This window comes from Marmota monax, unplaced genomic scaffold (genome assembly GCF_021218885.2).
Source record: "Marmota monax isolate L192 unplaced genomic scaffold, Marmota_monax_Labrador192_F-V1.1 WCK01_AAM20220418_F8-fsc00017, whole genome shotgun sequence".
Classification (NCBI taxonomy): Eukaryota; Metazoa; Chordata; class Mammalia; order Rodentia; family Sciuridae; genus Marmota; species Marmota monax.
Genome location: NW_026695241.1, coordinates 8,548,725 through 8,569,336, shown reverse-complemented (window position 1 = coordinate 8,569,336; position 20,612 = coordinate 8,548,725).

Below are 20,612 nucleotides of genomic sequence, written 5' to 3'. Positions count from 1 at the left end.
ATACCAGGTAATTATAACGTATAGACCTTTATTTGGCTGGTGGTTCTGGAGGCTGGAAGTCCAACAACATGGCAAGTCCAAGAACAGAGCTGCTTGGCATCTGGTGAGGGCCTTCTCACAACATCACAACATGGCAGAAGGCTTCTCCTAGCAAGACAGCCAACACACTGGCTCTAATCCTTCTTCCTCTTCTTATATTCTATTAATACCATTTTGGGGGCCCAGCCCTCATGACCTTTTCTAACCCTAATATTCTCCTAGAAGGCCCCTCTCCAAATACCATTGCCATGTGAATTTGGGGATTAAGTTTCCAAAACTTGAACTTTTGGGGATCATATTTTAAATTCTAGCAATGGGAGAAGTCAAGAATGCGTCTACTTCCTCTCTCCAGTGAATCAATGGGATGCGATATTTAAGGACATATGAAGAAAGCAGAAGGAATTGTAAAGTACATCTCTGTCAGGGGTGCAGACAGGCCACAGGCGTATTTTGAAGCAGGCTGTTGAATGTGACATTCTCTTGACCCTGACCTGGGACAACAATACTTTTTCTCCAAAGGGTGCACAGCATGCCACAGCATGTCTTGGGGGGGAAGAAATGTAGAAGGGAAAAAGAAATCCCATTATAATCGGGTCTCCTTTGTTATTTTAGTGCCTACTGTCATCTAAGTCATTTCAGAAATCTGAAAAGAAGTCTTATTTTTAAATTCATAATGTTGACCAAAGAGACTTGCCTTTATTATGCTCATAAATCATTCATATCTCCTGCATAACAAAGAGATTTTTTTAATTTTTATAATGCTTTTTTCCCACTTTCTTCCCAACATGAGAGGAAATGAGAATAATATTTTATGTTAATAGGAACAAAATGTTCAAAATGTATGCACTATATAGAAATCTTATAAAATGTTTCAGTGGAAACATTTTTTTTTAACCAACAAAGGAAATGAAACACAAAAAGCCACATTAAAAGAACGTTGATGATTTTTACTTTAATGAGGAACCTGAGAGGAGTGGATTATGGGTGGGTGGAGGGAACCCCTGAGAGAAAACTAGAGTACTTAGGGCTCCTGTGGCTAGGGGCTGCCTGAGCACTGCACACACCTCCCCACCTTCTCTCCTTCTGTCTCAGATCCCAACAGCAAGCCCCAACCTGGCTCTCAGGTCTCTGCTACTCAGCCCCTTGGAGAGGTCATGAATGTCTCCAAGAGGTCAACATCCCTCAGCTCAGCATCCTGGGCTCACCCTCCAGCCAGACAGGTACGACAATAGAGGAAAACCTCTCCTTCTGCCAGAGAAACATCCTGGCTCCTTGGCCACGGTAATGGCTCCAAAGAAACTCTGGGACTTCACATCTATTCCTTGAATAGTCAAGAGTAAAGACAAGGGATCCCTGGACGCCCATCAGAACCCAGAGCATGAAAAGCTGTAATGATTGGAAACAAGAAGATCTGGAGGAGAGTCATTTCTTTGGCACTGATGGAGTGGCAGTAGATTGCTTCAAACATGCCAGTGAATGCAAAGTCTTGTAAGTTGCATGTGGACCATCTGCATTTCGGTAGCCTGGGGTAAGCAGACTTCCCACCTTCTAGAGAGATTTATGACCTGATTTCAGTACCTTCCTCTGGGAAGAGCCACATGGAGTCCTATTGCAAAGCTGCTGGGGACGCTAAGCAGTGAGGGAAAGACCTTAACCCGCAAGGCAGAGCAAGCTCAGCAAGACAAATGCTCTTAGGTATGGACTCTGGAAATGGCTGCAGGCCTTCTCCTTCCCACCCACAACAAAATACCATTCACTGAGTTACCAACATCTGTAACACCTAAAATGCTTTGAATGAGTCTCATCTCTTGTTAAGATGCTTTTAAAGATAATTACTGCTTTGCAATAAATAAACAAATCACAATCTTTGGAGAGCATATTTGACAAATGAAGAAAGGGAAAGAGGTGAGAGGGGATTTGGGGGATCAACTACATGATGATTTCTTTGCCTGAGTGCTTTTTATATTTACTTCACTTCATTCTTGCAGTAGCCCCTGTTTATAGGTTTTAGCTCCTGGTCTGTTCACTCTTTGGCAGCTTTCTTCAGGCTCCAGGGAGGAATCTAACACCCAGGCTCCTGTTTCTTGTAGAGATGAGCCGGTGGGTAGACTATTTTAATAAGACCACAGGTAGAAGAAGAACCAGATCAGGGACATCTCTTCACCCGTTTCTCCATGTTTTTAAGCTGCATTGATGTCTACAGCTGATCTTCATAATAAGTCTTTTGCTGTTTGACTCTCATACTATTATTTGCATTACTTTGATAAAAATTAAAATCTGAAATTGAGAATAGGACTGGGTGGGGGGGGGGGGAGATCAGAGAAGAGGTGACAGATCGCTTATGACCTGGGAACTAAAAGCACTCCACTTAGAATCTTGAAATTCCTGGTGCCTAATCAGAAGGCTGGTGGGAACTGATACTACAACCCATGCAGACACACAGTCCCATCAGCTCAGAATGCAGGGAGCCTCACCGCCAGCCTTGGCAGAGAGGGGGCCAATGTTCCATCAGGCACATCACCCCAGCTCATTAACCCAGGGCCAGAGGGAGGCTGGTGGGTGGCACATGTCTCCCAGCTCTCCTGCCCTCTTACCTGGAGGCAGTTTCACCTCCTCTTTATAAACCTTATGGGACTTATAGGCCCAAAGCCCCCTTCATTCTTGGCCTTCAAGAGAAGTAGATGGTTCTTTGGTAAACAGGAAGTCTACACCCAACTCTGATAGCTGGGTTCTATTCAGATTCACTCTGCACCATGACTCTTTCTAGACACAAAATGAAAATATAAATGAAATATAAATGATGAACACCCTTTGCCTCTTTGTGATTTTTTGGCAACAGGAAAAAAAAAGAACAAAACCACTGGATTCACTAATAAAATTAAATAAAATTTATAAGAACACTAAACACTAGATTTTTACTGCCCACGTAGACACAGCACAAAGTAAACACACCACATAAATAAAAAGAAGCACATCAACTGTTTCCATATCCCTGGAGTTTTATTATCTAAAGTGTATTATTCTGAAATAGAACAATTAATATAAAATATGATTTTCCTCTTATTGCCCTCCTTTTACTTTGAATTTGAGGGGCCTGTTGCTTAAGAGAGGCTTTCTGATGTCTGTAAATAAAGACCACATAGTTCTTCTGAGGTTCACAGAGCAGCTGTTAATCTGAAAAAATTGGCCCCTTTGAGGAAGCCATCAGAATTTTACTGTACAAAAATCAATGCCTGTGAATAGGAGCTCTGGCGTGCAGTGAACCAGCCAGAGAGGTTTCACGGTGGCAATAACCCCTCACCTCTGGGATTGCCCCATGCCCCAGCCTTCAAGGAGGCAAGCCAGAACAGATAGAAAATAAAATTCTATCAAGGAGAAAATAAACAGCAATAAACTCACCACTTTGCCTAAAGAGTGGGGCTTAAATCAGGAAGGATCGCATACCTCATCATTCTATCTGCAGGAAGCTCAAGAACAAAGCCTACATGTGCAGTGCTTTGTAAATGGAAGAGGTTTGATCTATCTTTTTCCTAAAGATCTGCTTTATTAAAGACGCAGAGTGAAATGCTGTCAAGTAAGCAGGGGTGTTCTCAATTCCATCAAGCCCTAAATTTCTACACAAGTGTTACCTGAAGCTCAGAGAGAACCAGTGCTCCTGGCGATGACCAGGCAAAGCACCACAAGATCCCACAGAGCTTTCTGACTCCACTGAGTTTGCACACTGTGCTGTAGAATTTGACTCCTGGGTCTATGTCATGGCACCCCAGACCTTGATGAAGTCAGAATTCTCAAGAGCAGACATGTTCCTACTTCCATAGAAACTGATTATATTAATAATCTATGCAATTAATTATTGAACTAGGTTCTTGAAACTTGACTTTCATAGCCAAGTCCAATCGCTTCCTTGGAGTGTCAGTTAAATTTCTTTTGTGGCAGGTATTACACCATCATCACCATCATTATTGTTCTAAGTCATACAAATAATTAAAATAGTGCTAGCTAACAGTATAGCACGTGCGCGCACACACACACACACACACACACACATATTTATACACACTCTGTTCCCAGGACTCTCTTGTCAAGTTTACAAGGTTCGGCAAGACTCCTTTAAGGTAGGAAGGTATACTATGATTTCCACTTTTCAAATTCAACCAACATTCCGTATGTATTTATTGAATTCTTAACATGTTCCAGGCAGGCACTTATCTAAGTTTTCAGCTATAAATGAGTCTTCATGTGGAGCCCATTTTCTATTATAAAACATATAATAAATAAGTAACCTAAAAGGTAAACAGTATCATTTCAGGCAATTAAACATTCTACAAAGACAATAAAATTAGGTGACAAGAATGACCAAAGAGTCAAGGAGTGATCACTGAAGGGTTTTTTTGAGAAGTGATATTTGAGCAAGGGCTGAAGAATGAAAAGCAGGTATCCCATGAAGGATATAGGAAATGGTCTGGTCTCATGAGCGGTTTCATTGGACATCAAATCCACACTGACCAAAGCTTTAGTGCTCCATCATGAGTCACAGCACTGCTTTATCCCTAGACTCCCACAGAGTTATGTGGCTCTGAAGCTTGTATTCAATGGACCGTCTATTTACATATCACTCATGTCTGGTGTTACATGGCCAATCAATCTCTAATCTGCCATTACTGTTTTCATTATAATTACATTTTCTTTCCAGTTTCTAGCTTTTGAGTCCTCAACCATGCAGGTTATCAGTGTGTTATCAGAACCAGCTGTTCGGCTCTTTTCAACTATCTGAACAGACTGAGTAGGAACAGAAGCATTAAGTTACTTCTGATGAAAAAGCGTGCACACACACACACACACACACACAATCAGAGTTAACACTGAATCTAAACAAATCTGGAGAAGCATTCATCAGCTTCATAAATATCAGAAATACCCACATGCATTTTGTTCAGCATGATATATTTTTTCAAGAGAGATGTTTTAAATTTTCCATTTGGTGCCAAGGTAAGTTTTATGCTTCTGTAATGTACAACATATGGATCTTATGACATTATGCATTATTTGCATCCCAATAAAACAGCTCATTAATCAAACAGCCTATTGTAACCTCCAGCTGCAGAAACCAGAAACACACCCAAGAAGGAGAGTATGTTTTAACTTAGAATGTGTCCTTTTAAAATAATATTTGTCCGATCACATTAAACAATAGTCAAATATGTATGAGAAGTTAGCATATTAGGAAAGAGGTTACAGCCAGCACTGAAACACAAAATACACAGTGAATTTCTTTCCTGACTTTAGGCGACTTGATTTTCTTTCCTCCAGTTGATTTTAATGTTGTTTTCTTATGAGGTCAAAACAAGGTCTTTTGTATCAGACAACATTTAGCTATAATAACGTACAGCTAAATTAGGAGTGGGTCCATTGTTGAAGAGTTCATTAGAGGAGTAAATTGGAATTTTACACCCACATCAACCATTGTAAACTTGCCACACCTAATAAAATATGCAAAAAAGCACGCTATATCCAATGTTCCTGCACACGGGTTCTTGACATGTATTCAGCCAGGTCCTAATGGCAGCCATAAAAACCGACTCCAGCAACCTCACTTCATCTAAAGAGGACTTCTTTGGAAGGATATCAGGAAAAGGGAAAGTGCTATTGCTAATGCCATTAGAGACAAGCTGGAGACACAGACGTAGGAATGAAAAGGAACTAGAAGGCTCCTAGGGAACATGAGGTTAGAAGCAAAAAAAAAAAAAAAAACAAAAAAACACAGCAATGCCCCTGTGAAATAATAATTATATATATATATATATATATATATATATTTAGTCTCCACTTCAGATTCCTGGCATAGAGCTCCTAAAAGCCTTCGAGTTCCTTGAGAGACAGGAGCATCCTTTATAATTTATAATGAACCCCTTCAGAAGACACTAATGAGGTGACTCAGGGTAGGGCTCCTGGATAGCTTCAAGATGGGGGCTGCTCACCAGAAACACAAGATTAGAGGTAGAAACACTCATTCCCACCTCTTGCCCCCCAGGGAAGGGGATACTGGGCTATAAAAGATCTTGAACAGGAGGCTTGGAGAGCTCTGAAGTCAATGAACACTCCACATGCCTGGAGAGTGGTTTAATCCACTTTCATGAGGGAAGAGGCTCCTGTCGTTAGGTCGCTTTCAGACTCTCCCTGCATACTTCTTCATCTGACCATCCAAATGTATCCCTTATTATAAACCATAACAGTAAAGTGTAGCATTTTCCTGAGTCCTGTGAGTCATTCTAGCAAGCATGAAGATATATATATATATATATATATATATATAATATACATATGCATATGAAATACATGTGAGACATATATATTATGCACATTATATACCCAAGGGACTGGCTTTCCTGATGGTGCAGATGGCAAGTCTGAAACTCCTAGAACAGGTCCACACCTGGGAACTCTAGGACAGAAACCCATGTCCTAGAAACCCAGAAATCCAGAGCTGGCCTTTCTTCTTCCTCAGGGAAAACTCCGCTTTATTCTTGAGGTCTCTCAACTGATTAGATAGTCTTGCCCAAATTATTAAAGATAATCACCTTTACTTAAACAGATTGTAGATGTGAATGACAGCTAGAAAAATACTTTCACAGCAATACATAAATTAGCATCTGAGTGTATAGCTGTGATCCTTAACCTGGCCAAGTGGACTCATAAAACTAACCGTCACAGTCCACCCTTCATCAGCTTGCCACCTATACACATCTTCCTAAACTACACTTAATCTACAAATAAAAACAAAAAAAGTGTTTCTCTTAACAGGTTACAACTATCCCACCTACAGCTGAAAATGCATTTATTCCCCAGAAGAAGCAAAATCCTTAAACAGGGTTCGAACTCTTCCTTGCTATCTTATAACTTAACTTCTGTAAAATAACTAACCATTACTAATATATCTTATGTTAGATGAGGAGGAGGTAAAAGAGGAAATAAAACAAAAATATTTGTGCATACACAGGAACATTCACACTCAACTATATTCATAAAAATTAGGAAGATCAAATAAAAAAATTTGTTAAAATAAATAAATTAGGAAGAAGCACAAATAGCAATTATAGTCCCTCTTTCTGAAACTGGTCTATGCTCATAGATGATAGCTGTAGCTACTGCTCATTCCAAATTCCCTTTGCCCTCAGACTGCACCTCAGCTGGTCATTGCTTTTTTGGTAGGTAAGCTGGCCCAAACCTCCATTCCTTAATAATCTGGGCCATGAGTGGCCTTGCCCAGATTAGGCCACTGTAGCTCCTCATTGCCTTATTCATGGGTTATGGTAATGTCGGATCATAGAGACCCATAGCATTAACTGGTTGATCAATGCATCCCTAGAAAAGGAAAAGGAAACTGCCTATATCTATAAAATAGTGAATCTAAAGCATTACTGCATTCCTGGAGCAACGGCAGGGTTAGCAACAGCATCAAGGACTTGAAAGATGTTTGAGTGATGATTCCCAAAACATCCTCATTCAGCTCTTCAATTTGGCCTGAGCAGAAGACAGATAGATCTTGGAGAATGATAGTGCATTGTTGTAAACTTAACCAGATGGTGACTCAAATTGCAGCTGCTGTTCCAATATGGTTTTATTGCTTGAACAAGTCAATACACCCCCTGGTACCTGATATTAATCTATTGAGCTGGTGAATGCTTTTCCATTTATTTTTAAGCTCCCCATTAGTAAAGACCATCAGGAGCAGTTTGATTTCAGCTGACAAGGTCAGCAATACAATACACCTTTGCCCTGAGACCTCAGCATTATATTAACGCTCCATCCCTAACTCATAATTTAGTCCACAAAGGCCTGGATTGTCTTTGCTTTCTCAAGACATGACAGTGGCCCATTACGTTGGTCATGTTAGATTTATTTGACATACGGATTCTTAGGATTTGGACTGAAGTCCTGTCATCCTCAATGGATAACTGCTCTTCTTTTGATAAATAATTTTCACCTTGTCCCTGGGTCTTCACAGAAACTGGACATTTAACCATAGGTCGTTCATTGCCTGAAACCTAAGCTATGCATCATGAACTTACTATTATAAGTTATTATCTAACCTATTTGAGCCCAGTTATACATTTACAGTAGCACTCAATTATCAAATACAAAGGGGTATATAAAATACTGAAAGTGAGCAGGCCCTGAAGGCATAGTAAATTACATACAGAAGCGGCCTAAATATCCACAGTCCCTATTCCTGACCACTCTCTCTCTAAACCTGTACCTCTTGGCTTCATGGGGAACTCCTTGTGACCAACTGACTAGATGGTAAGGTTGTGAGGCACCAAAAAGTGGACAACTGCAATGTCATTGTCGTTTTGGGGACACACCTATAGGACATTGGTGAAAGGAATTACTCTCAGTGATTGTTCATTTTGCTTTGAAAGAGAAATAACCAGAAGTCTGAGATTATACTGTTGCATGAGCTATATCCACTGGTTTGATTAGCGGATCAGAACCTTAGGAGAACCTCATTGGAAAACTGGTCACACAGGTTCTGTGCAAGAGGTATGTGGATGAACCTCTCTAAATGGTCAAAACCCACAAAGGTACTTGTATCCCATGTGACTGTTCACTAAGGATAATCACAGCAGGAGAGGATAATAGGAGATAGGCAGGGTGATCTTCTCTGTTGGTAAAGGCAGCTTCTTTCCTTGGATATTTTGAGCATTTCCTAAGGTGTGCATCAACAAAGTAGCCATTTGCCAACATCACTGAGTGCAGATAGCTGTGTTTCAGTCCACAACAGACTCTTAGAGCCCTTTTTAAATCTTCAACTCAAAAACTTGAATCCAGACTATCTGCTCAGTGGGTCCATATCAAGAAATTTACATTCATCCAACTTAATGCCCTTTCCTATTATCCCACACCCTTTATTCACAAAGGGATTGGATTGTTGTCTGTATGAGTGAGGAAATCACACACTTCTTTGGTACAGAGTGCACCTTTACATGGCTTTCAGTTTTTAATCTTAACCCTTGAGGCTTGAGTCTACTTATGATTTTAGAAGCAAAGAAGGGTATGTTTGGGGGAGAATCAGTGGTGTCTTGCCACTACATCAGGGAAAGTCTCTGGAGTAAACAAAGTTAACCTCGTTAGAGAGGAATAGAAGGGTTGCTTCTACTGGCAAAGAACTTGGCAGAATTTGGGGGTTCAGTATGTTCAGGTTCCTTGGGATCTTTCTATATGTCTCCTTTACAACTTTCAGGAGCCCATTTCTCCCCCAGTAAATGCTTTCACATTCATAGAAAATATTCTGTGAGTTTGGGGATTCAATTTCTGTGGTATTACAGCCATTCCTGGGATAAGACTCAGGATTTGGCTTTCAGAAATATTAGCCCTGTAACTTTAGGAGATAAGAGTTTCTGCTGTAGAGTGATCACCTCTGTTCCTCTTCCTTTCTGTGTTGGATTTTTAACCCAATGTGATGAGATTAGCAGGTGGGGCCTTTTCAGACCTCTCATGGAGGGAATTAGTGCCCTTATAAAAGAAGGCCCAAAGAGCAGTCTTGCCTCTTCCACCATGTGAAGACATAGGCTGTCTATGAGCCACAGAGTGAGCCCTCACCAGATACAAAACCTGCTAGCATCTTGGTTCCTAAGCCTCCAAAATGTGAGAAATAAATTTTTATCCTTATAAAACACTATCTTTATAAGGTATTTTGTGACATATGGTATTTTGTGATAGCAGCCTGATTTTAGGTCTTTTAGACAGAACTTGAGCTAGGAATTTCTAGCTCTCAATTTCATCCTCTTATTTCCTCCTGTTCCCAGGAGAGTTAGGAGCCACCAGTCAGTCTCATTATACACCACAATTTGATTAGAATATTCAAAGTATCAAATACATGGTCACCCAGAACATTGTTGTTTATAAGCATTTGATTAGAAATACCCAGTGACTGTGTTTTCTGTATCTCCATTGCCACATCCTACCATGGCCGACCAATGCCCTCTTTACCACTGGAAAGAGTCATCAGTGCTTTCACATCTAATCACATTAGAGAACCAATTCCTTAAGATTCCATTTCTCTAGAAGTGCTGAGTCAGAGTCCTACCAGAGAAATGATATATAGAAAATGAATATTTGTATGTATCTTTACATGATTGTTGTAGGGACTAGCAAGTCTGACATGCCCTGGGCAGCCCATCAGACTAGAAACTCTCAGGCAGTAGCTGATGTTGCTCTCCAAAGGTACAATTTCTTCTTCCTCAGTGAAACTCAGTTTTGCTCTTACGAACTGACTTGCGAAGTCCCACTGAAATTATCAAAGGTCATCTCCTTTAAAGTCATTTAATGTTAACATCTACAAAATACATTTCTCACAACACCTACATTTACAGTTTAGTTGAATAATTGAGTACTAGAATCTAACCAGGTTGAAACATAACACTAAACATCATGCTATTGTCTGCCTAGAAAAATTGGGGCATTAGAACATGTGACATTTCAAGAAAATGAAGTCCATATGATAGTCCATCATTCCAAGCACTGTTCTGGCATTGAACTCAGTCCAGGTAATTCTGGAAATAAATCAAAATCCAATAACTGAGATGGAGCCGGTGTTGATCTGTCAAAGGCAACACCGGAGCAATGAGACCTGTACCTCGAGTCAGCTGAATCTCTGGGTTTGGGTATTGGTCACTCAGTGGATAGGAATTAGGGAGGGAGTCCTTCTGCCCTGAAGTATTTCTCAGCCTTAAAGCATACTGTCCTGGGAGTCCTTTTTAAAACTACTTCTGAAAGTGCTTATACTATGTTGTTAATATGAAATACAGTAAATATTATACTAGACTTTTGCCAAGTATTAAAGGAAATAAAACATTAAAAAGTGTGTTCTGTTTAATCAAAGCAGAAATAAAAGAGAGCGGCCCTTGGTAGAACATTTATTGAAGTTTAAGAACCTGTGCTGTGGTCTGGAATGCAGCTTATGCTTAGCATGGGCAAAGCCCTGGGTTCAAGCCCCAGCACAACATAAACAGAAAAGAAGAAAAAGATGATGTTGATGATGTATTGTTTTACATTAATTCACCTTGTGCTCAAAACAGCCCCAATAGCCAATATAACCATCCCCATTTTAAGTAAGGAAATTGAGGCCAGTAATTGACAGTGCTGAATGGTTCTCCCTCAGCATGGATCTGAATACCCTTTCCACTACCTCTAATTTCTATGTTTTTAGGCTACAACTCTAAAAAGTACAGAAAGCCCAAGTGCTTAAAAAAATAGAAAAGAAAAAGAAAGAAAAGCAGCCTAAAAGAGAAACCAGAATCTGTTTCACTTCTGCCTGACACTGATCACTCTTCTTATTCTGTCCTACTCAGAGATCAGGTAAATCATCTTTGGGAACATGAGATGATTTCCAACCTAACACTAGACCAAATTCTCAAGACCGTACACATCTTTCCTACCTGCAGACACTCCCTCCCTGCTACTCCTAACCCTAATATTCTCAGAGCAACAAAAAGAGAATAAATGAAGGCACTGTTTTCATCAGCTTTCGTTTCTGAGACCAAAATACCTGATAAGACCAATTTAGAGGAGAAAAGTTTATTTGGGCTCATAGCATCAGAGGTTTGGTCTATAATTGGCCAACTCCATTGCTCTAGGCCTGAGGTGAGGGAGCACATCATGGAAGAACTGTGTGGTGAAGAAAAACTTTTCAGTTCATTGCAGCCAGGAATCAGAAAGAGAGGTCAAGGTGACAGGGACAAAATTTAATCCCCAAAAGCATGTGCCAATGACAAACTTCCTCCAGCCTCAATCCACCTGACAACAAGTAGCACCCAGTATAGTAGTCTTTTCAAATTATTAATCCATCCAATGAATTAATCCACTGATTAGGTTATTTCTCATAATCTAATCATTATGCCTATCACTACCTTGTCCCATGAGGTTTGGGGGAATACCTCATATTAAAACCATAACAGGCTCTGAGCCTAATGCCAGGAGACAGAGCTGGAAAGGGGCCAGAGAAGGACTTTCTAAAGTGTGGAGACCGGGGCCTGGTGAAGCAGCTGTGACTGTAACTGGCCTCTTATTTACCTGCCTCTCTTAGGTACTACCAGTGCCAGACCCATTAGAACAATGGATTATCACAATGTTCATTTTATAATAACAGACCTAAGACATAAATGCAAAATAACAAAGCCTCAGTACACTCTCAGCTATCACTGGGGGAAATGTTCTGGTAGAATTCTGCACTCTAGTATTTACTGTGGCAACAACATAGAACTTTACCAACAACACACACCAACACACACACACACACACACACACACACGCACACGCACACACACTGCATCAGCTTGTTTCATTATCCAATAAGAGGAAGCAAGAAATAAAAAGAAAACAATTGATGAAACTCACCAATTACAGGTTTTTCTTTAGAGGAAATACAGTGACCTAATATGGTTAAACTTTCATTTTTCTGGATAACGAGGTTTTTTTTTTTTTTTAATGGGGTCTTTGAGGGTTCAGAAAACTTTGGTAAGTTTTCTAGATTTTCTTAGGTTCCTAGAATCTCAGGGTTTATTCATGCTTTCCTAAATTCTAACTATGTATCCTAATGGTGAATGCTATATTCACAAAATTTGCATACCATTTTTAGTTGGAGGAATGACTTGTATAGATGTACTATGGAGAGTTGTTGGTCACACTCATACATGTAGGTTCTGGGGCTCCTTACCCTTGTGTTTTCTCCTCAACTTGCCAGCCCAACTGGACATATTCAGCACTTTTAATCCTTTCTCATCACCTTTTTTGAATTATCTCCCTCACTTTTATCCATGACTTTTTTTTAATCATCTGAGCTAGTCTTCTTTTCTATTTCTTGATGAGTTACAACAAAGTTCCTATTGCAAAATTATTTTCACCATATATTTAAGCACATGATCAAGCTACAAATGGCATTTTGAAGCCATAGGCACTTGGATGTGTCCTGGATGAAAAAAGACAAACTATCTCCAAGCCTTGCATCATAAAAATTACCTTATTATTTAAGTATGGTTCTTCATATCCATGGGTTTTACATCCTGGGATTCAATCAATTAGGAACCAGAAAGAGTCACACACAAAAAAAGTTGCATCTATACTAAACATGCACATATTATTTTCTTGTCAATATTTCCTAAGCAATATGATATGCCAACTATTTACCTAACATTTACATTATAGTAGATAGTATATGTAATCTAGAGATAATTTAAAGTACACAGGAGAATGTGGTAGTTATTTGAAAATGCTAAGCCACTTAATATAAGCAACTTGAGTATCTGCGGATTTGGGTATCTTGGGGGAGGCGATACTGAAATAAATTCTATACAGATATAGAGCAATGATTACAAATCTCAAAAAGAGTTAGAAGTGCCATAATCCATTTATATATGTGAACCGAAAGATGTTTGGAAAGGCAGATAAAGAACCAATCATTCACGTGTTTCAATCAATTAACCCCTAACATTAGACATGAGTGTTTTCCCTTACTAGTCCTTCAGAAATTAAAACTATCTAATGAACAAAATGATTTTTATACATGAATTTTTATTTCTCTGGGAAGTAAAATGATATAACGAGAGGAAAAATAGACACATTGCCAAGTTCACAGTTAACTTGTTCTTATGAATCTGGGTTTAAAAAAAAATCAATTTACTCAGAGAAACTGCTCTGTAAGTAAGTAGAGATATCCTAACTAATAAAGCTGTTTTGGGAAAACAATATAAGATCTGATCCTAAACTCAGTAACTGTCAATTTCTTCCCTTCTACTTGGGAACAATTAGTTAAGCGTATGCTAAAAGTTACAAAGTGGGTCCTCCTGAAGTCATAAAGATCAAGGTTCAAATTCTCCTACTTGATTTGCTGTCTTTGTCACCTTATTCACCCTCTCTGAACCTCAGTTTCTCCATCTGAAAGACAGTACCCACTTCCAAGGGCTGTGGTGAGAACAAGATCATGGGTGTGGGATCCCTTGGAACAGGGCCTCACACAGAGGGAAAAATCAAAGAATCATTGTCGCTGAGTGCCTGGAGTGAGGCAGATCAAGCTTCATATCCTGTTGCCATCACTTCCTGACTAAGTCACCTTGAGCAAATTAATGTCAAGAGTCATTTTCTTTATGAATAATTTCCTCTTCACCAGGTTTTTGTGAAATTTATATGAAATAATATGGGGAAAGCGTCACATTCAGAATCTGGCACACAGGAAATATTAAATAAAGGATAATAACTTATTATTACATTTTAAAAGGACAGATTAAAAGCTGCCAAAGGAAGAAATTATCAGATCCACATATCACAACCAAAACTCATATGGTCAAAATGGGGGAAAATAGGCACATCACAGAATCCAGAATAAAAATAATCTGGAGAGCCTTTTTAGGGAGCTTCCTCTGATGGGTCCTTCTCCGTGGATATCCATATTCATACTCAGGACCTAATGCCCTAGAATAATTGTCAAGCTGAAGTAGATGACATATATAAACCCCTCTATAGAGCACCTTTCTCCTTTAAGAACAGTGAGAGATCCCTACAACCACAAACTGCACCTTTCTCCAGGGATGCCTATCACAGAGCCTAGCACACAATAACTATTCAGTCATTTTAAAATAAATTTATAAATAAGTTTTCTATCTTAATAGGCCTATATTTCTATCAGAAAATAAACACCTAGATTGCATGGGTGGCGTATCTCATGTAACTCTCACCTATGATACAGAAACTAGCACACACCAGGTCCTCCACAGGGCTTGAACTATTGATTAATTAGATAAATTGATATTAAGTAATGTAACTGAAGTGGTGAGAGTGACAGCCCAGCATTTTCCTGGGTTATCAGACTCCTCCGAAGCATGAGAATGCAGCCATGGTGTTTTCTGGTTTACACACCTATCAGTCAAATGCTAAAGTGGCTCGGCCATGCAGTTATTGCCCTCTCCTCCTGTGTTATAACCAGCATCTCCTAGTGGACTGTACCCTGTAGCCAACGGCCGCATGCCAGGAGAGCACCAGATAAGCCCGAGTGGTAATGACGAGGCTGGTCTCCTGGAGATTAAGTCATGGCATCCCATTAAAGGATGATGTCAGGATGTCAGAGGCAGAGATCAACCATGGGCACACTCAGAGGAGGAGGAGGAAAGGGAGACACTGGATATAGATCCAGGAGCCAGGTAAACCTGGCTCTGTTACCCTGGCCTGAAGTTAGAGCAGGGCTCTCTGGGACAAAACCTGGAACAAGAGGTCAATCCTTCTTTATTCAGAGTCCTGTGTTTGCCAAAACCAAAAATAAAATACCTTTAAAAAAAATCAACTTAATGTCTTTGGTAAGTAATCACATTCTGTTCATGACTCAGATGACCCTGCCCCTCTTCCCCTCAGGGCTGTCTCAGTTCTAGGAAGCTTATGCAAGGCAAGTGTTTCAAGGAGAAGAGGTTCACTAGTCACTCACGGTGGCATCAGGACATGTCCCTGCCGCCAATTTGTCTCCTGCCCTTGTTCTACACTATTCAGTGAAGGATCAGCTCTTCCCTCCTCCTAAATGGAAGCTTCTCAGGGTCCTGCCCTCTCTTATTTTCTCTTTCACCCAGGTAAAAGGGAAAATCTTGCTGCTCCTACATCAGGCTGAAATCAGGGGCAGTTGTGAAGCCAGGACCCCATGCATCTTACTCTCTGGTGCAGGGGGCGTGGCTCTATTGGTTCCACACTCTCCTGGGGCTTTGGGGGCTATGTCAAGACATCTTACCAGGTATTGGTGCAGCCATCTCTGTTCTCAGGCCACTGGGAAGATCGGGACATTAAACTACAGGCCTTTTCTCTGCTCTCCAATCCTCCAAACCTGATTGGAGCTTCTGTCTATCTCCCCTGCTCCCTGCTGCAAGACTCAGCCCCAGGTCCTCCTTCCCTTCACTTTTCCCCTCAGCCACTGCTCTGGCACTAGGAACCTCTTATTCTCTCTTTTGCTGCTGGGTTTCCTCAAGCCTAATGTCTTTGACACTCAGAAGCCAAAAAGACAGCTACTTAGGTCTTCTTTTATGTTGTTCCAGAAAATGCATAAAGTCTGCACCCGTGGGATCACTGCAGAAACTCTCCCCTGTAGTTTTGACCCTACTGAGGATACAACATCCTCCCAACTGAGCCTCTGCTGGCTTGAGCCTCATCTCCTTTGCCCTGTGTGACAAAGAATTCCAGAAAGTATCTGAATGAGACAAAAGAAGGAGGTTCATAAGGGATGAGGAGAGGGAAGTGCCATTTAGGAATCCTGACCACAGGGTGAAGCCAGAATGGAAGCTACCAACAAGGCTCTGAGTCCCATGGTGCAGGGTGAGAGCAACATCCAGATCCCACACTACGCAAGGGTGGCAGGTTGTCAGGGAGGGGCATTCTCCAAGTGCACAGAGACTTAGCCCAGAGTTCAAATCAGAAAAATGGAAACAGGAAAGGATTTGAATCTAAGGTTGGAAAAGATGACTTCTGATTTACATATGACTAAAGATCCCTGGGGGGGGGGGGGGGCTTGCTTTGCTCTATGCTGGTTTGAGCAGCCTTCCCGTGGGGGCAGACAGCGAGCAGTTTGGAACTCAGTCTTGAAGGTCAGACAACTACGGATCTCCCCCAGACCCAAGCAAGTTATTTCAACTTTTTGTGCATCTGCTTCCTTAATTCTAAGAAGTTGTCAACTCCTTCTCCCAGTTTAAGTTCTTAGAGCACGCGCCCCCCCCCACACACACACACACACCCTACACATACACTAAATCACTTTTGAACCAGTGACCACTCTCTCTTCAGTGAATTAGAAGCTCAGTAAACATTGGGTCAAAGGAAAAAAAAACAAACAAACAAAAAAAAAAAACCTTCCTTTTCACCTCTGGCCAAAGTGGTTCCTTTAATGCTCTTCTTTCTTCCTGACATCTCCGCTCAACCCCTCAACTCTATATTTTATACCTGGACAGTCACTAACCATCTAGTAATGAAGTACTAAAGCTGTAGTCTTTATTTAGTGAGCTAACCTAATTAACCTGGGTGGTACAAACTCCACCTGTGCCCAAGATCAATCCTGGGCCTACACTATCAACATAAAATCTAACAGCCTGTGATCTAAACACACAACAAATGCCCAGTGAAGAGGGGACACGGCACAGGACCATTGAACGAGAAATTCAGGATGCCCTTTATTTACATCCTCTTACTCTCTTTTTTCCTTACGAAGGCCCTGTCACCAAGAAGCAGCGATGGGCGGAATATAGGACTGGAAAAGGTAGAGGCAGGAAATCCGGTGCTAAGCTGACCTCTGCAAACTTGACCACTTGCATCTCTCACTTGAAAATGGATACACCAGGCTGGATGGGCGGTTCCCACCCCTGGCTGATCAACAGGACAGAACCATAATGCCTATCCATCTCAAACTTACTGAATCAGAACAAAGGGTTGAATTACTGAAGGGTACACACAGAGTGAAACTGTGGCAAGCCATCTTATCCCTTGAGCCTCAGTTTCCTCCTCCGTAACAACGTGATAAGATAAACAGCCTCATAAAGCCTTATAAATCTGTTACAAGGAGAACAAGAATGTATCCAGAATGTCCTCTCATTGCCTGACATGTAGCCAATGATCCATTGATCATTTTATTTGTAAAGCTCCTAATCAATAAATAAGGTCATTTTATCCCCCATTTAATAGATGAGAAAGTTGACATTCAAACTTTGCACAGGTAACCACCTTAGTGACAATGGGTAGAAATGGGATTTTCAGTGAGGTATCTCTGCATGAATTGATAATGTTTTAAAATACATTTTCTTATCTGCACGTTTACTCCTCTCCTACATCTTTGACCCTCCCTCATAAGGAAGAAGGTTGCCTCTCATCTGGTCCACTATTTCCACACATATATGTATAGATATTTCTAAGATAGATAGATAGATAGATAGATGACAGCAGAATGCATTACAATTCTTATTACACATATAGAGCACAATTTTTCATATCTCTGGTTGTATACACAGTATATTCACATCAATTCGTGTCTTCATACCTGTACTTTGGATAATAATGATCCTCATATTCCACCATCATTAATAACCCCATGCCCCCTCCTTTCCCCTCCATCCCCTCTGCCCTATCTAGAGTTCGTCTATTCCTCCCATGCTCCCTCTCTCTATCCCACTATGAATCAGCCTCTTTATATAAAAGAAAACATTCAGCATTTGGTTTTTTGGGAATAGCTAATTTCACTTAGCATTATCTTCCCTAAGTCCATCCATTTACCTGCAAATGCTATGATTTTATTCTCTTTTATTGCTGAGTAATATTCCATTGTGTATATATGCCATATTTTTTTATCCATTCATCTATTGAAGGCATCTAGGTTAGTTCCACAGTTTAGCTATTGTGAATTATGCTGCTATAAACATTGATGAGGCTGTGTCCCTGTAGTATGCTGTTTTTAAGTCCTTTGGGTATAGACTGAGGAGAGGGATAGCTGGGTCAAATGGTGGTTCCATTTTTTTCCAAGAAATCTCCATACTGCTTTCCATATTGGCTGCAGCAATTTGCAGCCCCACCAGTAGTGTATGAGTGTGCCTTTTCCCCCACATCCTCGCCAACACTTAATTGTTGTTTGTCTTCATAATAGCTGCCATTCTGACTGGAGTGAGATGGTATCTTAGAGTGGTTTTGATTTGCATTCCTCTAATTGCTAGTGATGATGAACATTTTTTCATGTATTTGTTGGTTGATTGTATATCATCTTTTGAGAAGTGTCTGTTCAGGTCCTTGGCCCATTTATTGATTGGGTTATTTTTTGGTGGGGGGATGCTCAGCTTTTTGAGTTCTCTAAGGCTTCTTGACTTAAAGCTGAATATGTTCAATTCTCTTACCTCTTCCTCAAGGGTCTTATTTTTAAAACATTTCATTATTTTTGTTGCTCTCCACTGAGCTTCCTGGGTATCTCACTCTGAGGGAATTTGTTTCAAATGGCATCATTCATGGAGAAATATTCTCAGAGAAAAAAAAATGTCAAGCTAATATGGAATACTCAGATGACTCTCCACAACCTCTGGGATACGGCTCTCATTAACAGACTACTGGGGATGCTCTTTTACAGTTCTGCCCTCAAGGATCGAGAAGAGAAAATTCAATAAGTAGTAAAACACTGTAAGTGGGAATCACTGCATATGTTTGCATTAGGCCAGATATTTAATAGATAAATGTCAGAGGAGGGAAAATTCAAGAATATTACAAGCAGAATCCATTGTAATCTCTTTACCACATTTGCACCAAAGATTGGCTCCCAAGTGTAAGATCAAAATGAAAAACAGCAAAAAATCATTTGCTCAGAGCAAAAGGCAGGTTTAATAGAATCAAGGAGGTTTCACAATGAAGTTAATGGAAACATCTCAGGACTGAGGGTAAGGAGATTTTAATGCTGCATTTAATATCCTAGAATGGCTTCGTATTAGCTATGTGGCCTTAGGCAAATTATTTAACCTTTCTGAGTCTCAGCCACTTCATCTATAAAATAAGAGGCAATATGATCAGCCTGTCGTTTTAAGGACTGAACGACACATGGACATAACAGAACATCTGGGACACAGTAGGTATTCCACGAATGGTTATTGTTATTACTGCTGTCATAAGTATTTGCTAACATGGGAAAGCGCATTGCACAGTATGAGGTATATAGTAGGTACTTAGGCATGTTCTAAGCTATGAAATCTCTGCATGCCTCATTCTACCTCTTTACCTACAGGTGAAAAAGCTAATGAGCAAGGAAAAAAAAAATAAAGACCAAAGTGTTTGAGAGGGAGCAGCCATGATGCACCTTGATTTTGTCTAAAGAGCACAGACTAATCTCTCCTGTATTCTCATTTTGTCACCTTGAAGTTCAATGACTAGGCAATCGGAGAGTACATCCAACTTTAGAAGCAGGACTTGTCTGGCTTCAGATGGAGTTCTCTTTGAGTTGGGCCTTTCAGAGTCCCTGTTGAAGTCCCCAAAGTTTCTTCATCTAAGATGCCATCCTCTTTATCTTGCTTCCACAGATGGTGCCTATGGTGTTGTTTTCTGAGGCACTAGCAAACAATCAATGTCTTACCTGCAAGACATACAGTTCTCTCCTTCCTCAAACTGCTTCCTAACTAAATTGATTATTCTACTAGGTTGGGCAGTACCTCATTTCTTTAGTAGGACCCTCTCTCTGATCAAATGTCTTAAAAGTATTGAAAAAGTCACAAGGCATTCACACTGTCTTAATCCATCCTCCATTCTAAACACTTGCTGGCAAGGTTAATGAGAAAGTAATGAGAAATGCAAAACTCAGGAGAGTCTTTCCAAACATCTGAATCATTAGGATACTCTGTTTTAAGTGGCTTCTTTTGCATGCAATTTAGATGAGTCATTTGATCTTTGGGTTATATTACAAAAGCAATGCATGTTCACTGTAGAAAAATTAATTCAGATAAGCAAAATGAAGGATAACACCCACAATCTTACACAGAAATAAATTCCCATGGTTAATGTTAGAGTGATTCGTTATCTATCTGTTGTCTCACTATCTG